This window comes from Octodon degus, unplaced genomic scaffold (genome assembly GCF_000260255.1).
Source record: "Octodon degus isolate 3935 unplaced genomic scaffold, OctDeg1.0 scaffold00001, whole genome shotgun sequence".
NCBI lineage: Eukaryota > Metazoa > Chordata > Mammalia > Rodentia > Octodontidae > Octodon > Octodon degus.
Genome location: NW_004524577.1, coordinates 23,259,917 through 23,265,332, shown reverse-complemented (window position 1 = coordinate 23,265,332; position 5,416 = coordinate 23,259,917).

The window sequence follows — 5,416 nt, the reverse complement described above, 5'->3', positions numbered from 1 at the left end:
ACCTGCAAGATGATGCAAAGATGAACAATGTGAGACTAATAGGCATCAATGAGAAAGAAGGAGTCAACACAAATGACATTAAAAAAATATGGGCAGAAGGACAGGATCTGCTGGGGGGGGTGTCCATTGGGGTTACCTCACTATCAGTCACTATGTGCTGAGCAGACTGTGTGGCTGTGGCTATGAAGTGGGAAGAAGGGCCTGGCAGGACCTGTGAGCTGGAAAGGGGCACAGCGGCAGTGTGCTTCCTTCTAGCCCCAGGATGGTCTGAACTGACCCCAGCAGCAAATGGCAGGGGGGGCCGGGAGATCTTACAGTCCCGGTCCTTTCTGTCCTTGCCCTTCCCTGCAGGAGTAGTGGCTGGAAGAACAACCCCTGGGACAGGCAGGGGAGGCTGAGTGGTGTCACTCTCCTTGGGGGCCTTTGACTTTCTGTCCTTGCCCTTCCTTGTAGTAGTAGTGGGCGGAGGAACAACCCTTGGGACAGGCAGGGGAGGCTGTGTGGTGTCACTTTTCTTGGGGGGCTTTGACTTTCTGTCCTTGCCCTTCCCTGGAGTAGTAGTGGGCAAAGGAACAACCCCTGGGACAGGCAGGGGATGCTGTGTGGTGTCACTTTCCTTGGGGGCCTTTGACTTTCTGTCCTTGTCCATTTGTGTACAAGTAGTGGGTGGAGGAACAACCCCTGGGACAGGCAGGGAAGGCTGTGTGGTGTTAATGTCATTGAGGGCCTTTGACTGTCTGTCCTTGCCCTTCTGTTTCAGAGTAGTGAGTGGAGAAAGAACCCTTGGGATGGGCAGGGGAGGCTCTGAGGGGTCACTCTCCTTGGGGGCCATTGACTTCCTGACCTTGTCCTTTTGTGTAGGCATCATGGGTGGATGACTAAGCCCTGGGACAGGCAGGAGAGGCTGAATGGTGTCACTCTCCTTGGGGGACTTCGACTCTACCCTTCTCTGTAGCAGTAGTTGGTCGAACAGCAGCCCCTGGGACAGGCATGGGAGGAGAGCAGTCAGGCTGTGTGGTGTCACTCTCCTTAGGGACCTGTGACTGTTTGTCCTTACTCTTCCCTACAGGAGTAGTGGGGGGAGGAAAAGTCCCTGAGACAGGCAGGGAAGGAGAGGGAGCAGGCTCTGTGGTGGTGTTTCCCTTAGGGGCCTGCCACTTTCTTTCCTTGCTGGTCCCTGCAGGTATAGTGGGGAGCACAGCAGCCCCTGGGGCAGGAAGGCAAGGAGAGCAGGCAGGCCTGGAGGTGTTGCCCACCTTGGAGGCCTGACACTTACCAGTCAGTGCGTTGTTAATCAGATGGAATGCTGCCTCCTTCTCCAGAGCCACATGTTCCCTGGTGACTTTGTAGCTCAGCCTGGGAGGCGGTGGCAGCATCAGAGGTTTCCCTCGCCTTGGCCGCAGGAGGAGGACCCTTTGTCGTCCTGGGACAGCACCCTGTGCTGTGAGCTCAGGCCCCTTGCTTGTTTCTTCCTCCTTTGACAGCGTCTCTGCCAGCTGCTCCTTCCCTGTGTTCTGGAAACTTTCTGGGGCCGAACCCGGGTTCTGGGACCCGTCCTCCCTTGGACCTCTGGTGGAACCATCCTGCCTCGGACCTCTGGCGGAACCGGCCTCCCTCGGACCTCTGGCGGACCCGTCCTCCCTCAGATCTCTGGCAGCCCTGGGGTGCTGCCTGGTTTGCGCTGTGGCTAGAGCCCTCTGGCGCTGTCCAGGCAGCCCTCCAGTGGAGCTGTAGGAACTGGCGATGGCATTGCGCTTAGGCAAGCTCACACCGCAGGGCTGGGGGCAGGGAGCGGCTTGCTCTCTGGAGCTCTCCCTGGGGAGGTTTGTGGGCAGAGGCCCAGGCCTGGGGACATAAGAAATCAGGCCTCGCCGGCCTACCACGGGCCTGAAGGAGGATGCCCCCCCCCGCAGGACCCTGGGTGCCCCTGCTCTGCTCAGCCTGCTGCCCCACTGCACAGGCATCAAGCGGACTGCTGGCCCAGGGGACTTTGCTACTGTCTGTGCCCATCACGGACCTGCTCTGAGGACAGTGGGCTGGGAGACACGAGGGTCACAAGGGCCTGCAGGTACGGCAAGTGTTCTGGGTAACTCTTCCCAGAGTACTCACTTGAAGCCCGGGATGCCTCTGGTGACGTGGAGAACGATCTACTGGCACGGGTGACTAAGTGGAATTCACCCACCTGGGGCTCTGGGCAGGTGCAGCGAGAGGCCCAGCAGATGGGCCCTCGGGGTAAATTCCTGCCCCTCCCGGGGCAGGGAGGCAAGGGGACAGGGCAGAGGGGCAAAGCTAGCCCCGGAACTGCCCGCCCAAGCAGTCCAGGAACATACAGTATGCGTTCTCCAAAATCCGGTGGAGCGCCCTTCGGGGAGTGGCCGTCTGCTGCACAGTCCAAATAGCAATGATTTTTAGTTGCCGGACATGGCCCTGGTGGGAGAGGGAAGCTTGGGCCAGCAGGCGGGCGGGCGAGCTGCAGGCGCAAACGGTTAAACACAGGGCGTGCACGTGCCCTTTGCAACATTGTGCAGCCTGCAGGGGAGGAAAGTCCCTCAGCCACTCTGGAGAAAGAAAGGTGCACGAGCCCCAGATGCTGAGGGACTGCTCGCATAAGGGCTGCGGGTTGATGCCCTCTCCTGGGGCTGAGGGGGACAGCTGAGCACAAATGAGCTATGCAGTCAGGTGAGGGCTCCAGGTGCTGTGGCCAGGGGCTGTCAGCATGGCTCCTGAGCCCAAGATGGTGGACTCCGAGTAGCAGGGTTCCTTCACCAGCACATTTGGGTCAGGGCTCTTCCTGCCTCTACCTCCTTTGTGAATTAGGAGAAGAGCAGCTGTCCTCATATTCTTGGAGTTCCACCTATCATTCACCTTCAGTCATTTACCTTCAGCCTGAGACATTCCTCTTGCCTATTTTTTCTAGTAATAAATTCTCTGCAGTGTTTTCTCCTTTAACCTTTGCATTTATTTTTGTTTGGGCCTCAGTTCAGTACACACCTGAGTGATCTTTCCTTTCAGCTCGGCGGGGGGGGGGGGTGTCTCACTATGAAGATCAGACTCGTCCCAAGTGCAGAGATTACAGGCATGCGCCGTCATGCCCAGTCTCAACCCCAGTCTCAATTACAGACTCAGCACGCACCCGGGTTGGGGCGGGGCAGGCCAGGAATTGAACCCTTGGCCCTGCAGCTGCCTAAGCAGGTGCTTTAATCCTCTGAGCTACCTGACTGGCCCTTTCTTGGTCTCTTTCGGCTGGTGTCTTTCTTGTAGGGAACTCTCAGACTTTCAAATTGCTGTTTCTTCCTATTGGATGTGTTCTTTGCTCTACCTTCCTTCCTGAGTTGTGCTCATGCTTGCTTTGTATGGGGCTGAGCATGTGTCGGGTGAGACTTCCTCAGCACCTTAGCTCTGCTTTGCTCAGACTGTGAACTTCCTCGCATTCTTTTCCTTGTCTATTTTGGTTTCAACCTCTTTGTTTCTCCTTTACTCAATCCAGTTGTACACACATGAAAACCTTATGGTGGTTACATATCTCTGAGACTCCTATTTTTTTGTTTTTGTTCTTTTTTTCCTTCTCTTTCTTCTTCAGATTGACATTTTAATGACCTGAAAAGTCCTTGGACTCTTATTTTTCTGATAGGAGCTTATTTCTGTCCATTCATGTTGAGAGTATTTGCCTTTCTTTCTTTTAGAATGCTTCTAGTGGTGTCAGGCATCTGAGTCAACAGTAGCCAGGAGCTCAGGAGAAGAAAGGAAATGTTATTGATGGCAGTGGAGCAGAGAAAAGGAATCTGCAAAGTCTGAGGTGGATGGGTCAGTGACGTGGCTCAGTGGTCTAATGCACCTGCTTAGGCAAACATAGGCAAGTGCAGGGACTGTGGTTCTATCCCGGGCACCACACGCCATGCCTGTCCCGCCCCAAGAGCAGGCTTAGCTGACCCCCACCAAAAATAAATAAATAAATAAATAAATTTTAAAAACCCTGAAGTCTGAGGTCGCAACTGCACAGAGCTTGCCTTTCTCATAGAGTGGCAAACAGGAGTTGGTAGAAACAATAGGCTTTTCACTGAAGGCTATGGCTCTATGGGTGTCTGTGGTGAGCAAAGTTGTATGTAGCAAGCTTCTTTTTGGCACATTCACAGAAGCTTCAGTTTGATGAATAATCAGGCGATTTAGCTCAGTTCGGTGGTGCAGAACAGAATGAGTACAGTTCTGCTGAGAACTATGGCTGCAGTTAGGTCAGGGCTTCTGCTTCCACAGTAGGTGCTTTCCAAGCTCCTTGCTTTATGTGGCTTATTTCAGAGTGGGATGGTGTCCTTTCTCTTGAGAATTGGTCAGATTTTGCTAAGTTTCTGTACACTCTGTGGTATTCTTCTGGGTAGGGTCCTGGGCAGTTTGCTGATTATTGGGTGAGAACCTGGTTCCTATTAAAACGGTCAGGCAATTGTGCTGTTGTTTTGCAAAGCGGTGAAGGCAGCAGGGTCAGGCCAGCTCCTGCACTGCCTTTATAGAGTGTGGCCACGGCTAGGCAACGGTGTCCATGCTCTTCTCCCAGTCATTCTGCAAGTTGACTCATGGTTGACATCTCGGTCACTTTTCAAAGCCTCTGCCTTGCTCTTTGGAACTGTCCTGTGCTAGCAGCTCTCCGTGAGTCTGAGACTTGTGTTGGCTCAGACACAGACTAAAATGAGATCTTCCTCTAGTTCTCTCCTCTTGAAAATGCCACTTACATTTCCCTGCTGATGGAGGGAGCTTCCCCAGGGGAGACCAACTCTCCGACATACAGCAATAGAAAACAAATAAAAACATAAACACAATTTGCCTGTCTCTTCAGACAGCAGAATTCATGATACCTCTTCCTCAGTGGAGGAAGGTGATTTATTAGTGTTTTGGGCCCCTCTGCCTCTCCTGAGGCTCCAGGACAGCTTTGTAACTGGTCAGGAAATAAGACTAATGATGATCTCTTCAACCCTCAAATACATCACCCCCGTCTCCACCCACATGGGGAAGTCCACTCTTCTCTGGCTGGAAACAAGGGCTTAGTCCCAGAATTGTCCCTTTCGGTGACTACTGGAATTCATTTCCCCTAGGGGAAGCTGGAAGATACTGTCGGGCCAAATCCAACATAGGGCAGCCCATTATGGCCTGTGGTTCACGTTTGGACTTCCATCCCCATTTGCTTGGTGCTGTTTCCTTTTTTCAGCATTCTGAAGTACAATGCGTGCTTTCTGTCTGCGTCTGGGGTTGCAGTTCTAATTTGTGTGGAAATGAGTTATATGGGGCTTTCCATCTTCCCCAAGAAAAATTCTATGGTTACTGAGATAGACAAGGCCTGTGGCTTGTGGGAGTCAAAGCCCAGTTTCGAGCCGCACTGCCTATGGGCCAGCCTTCTCTTCTCTGGGACCTACCTATTTGCCACTGCTAG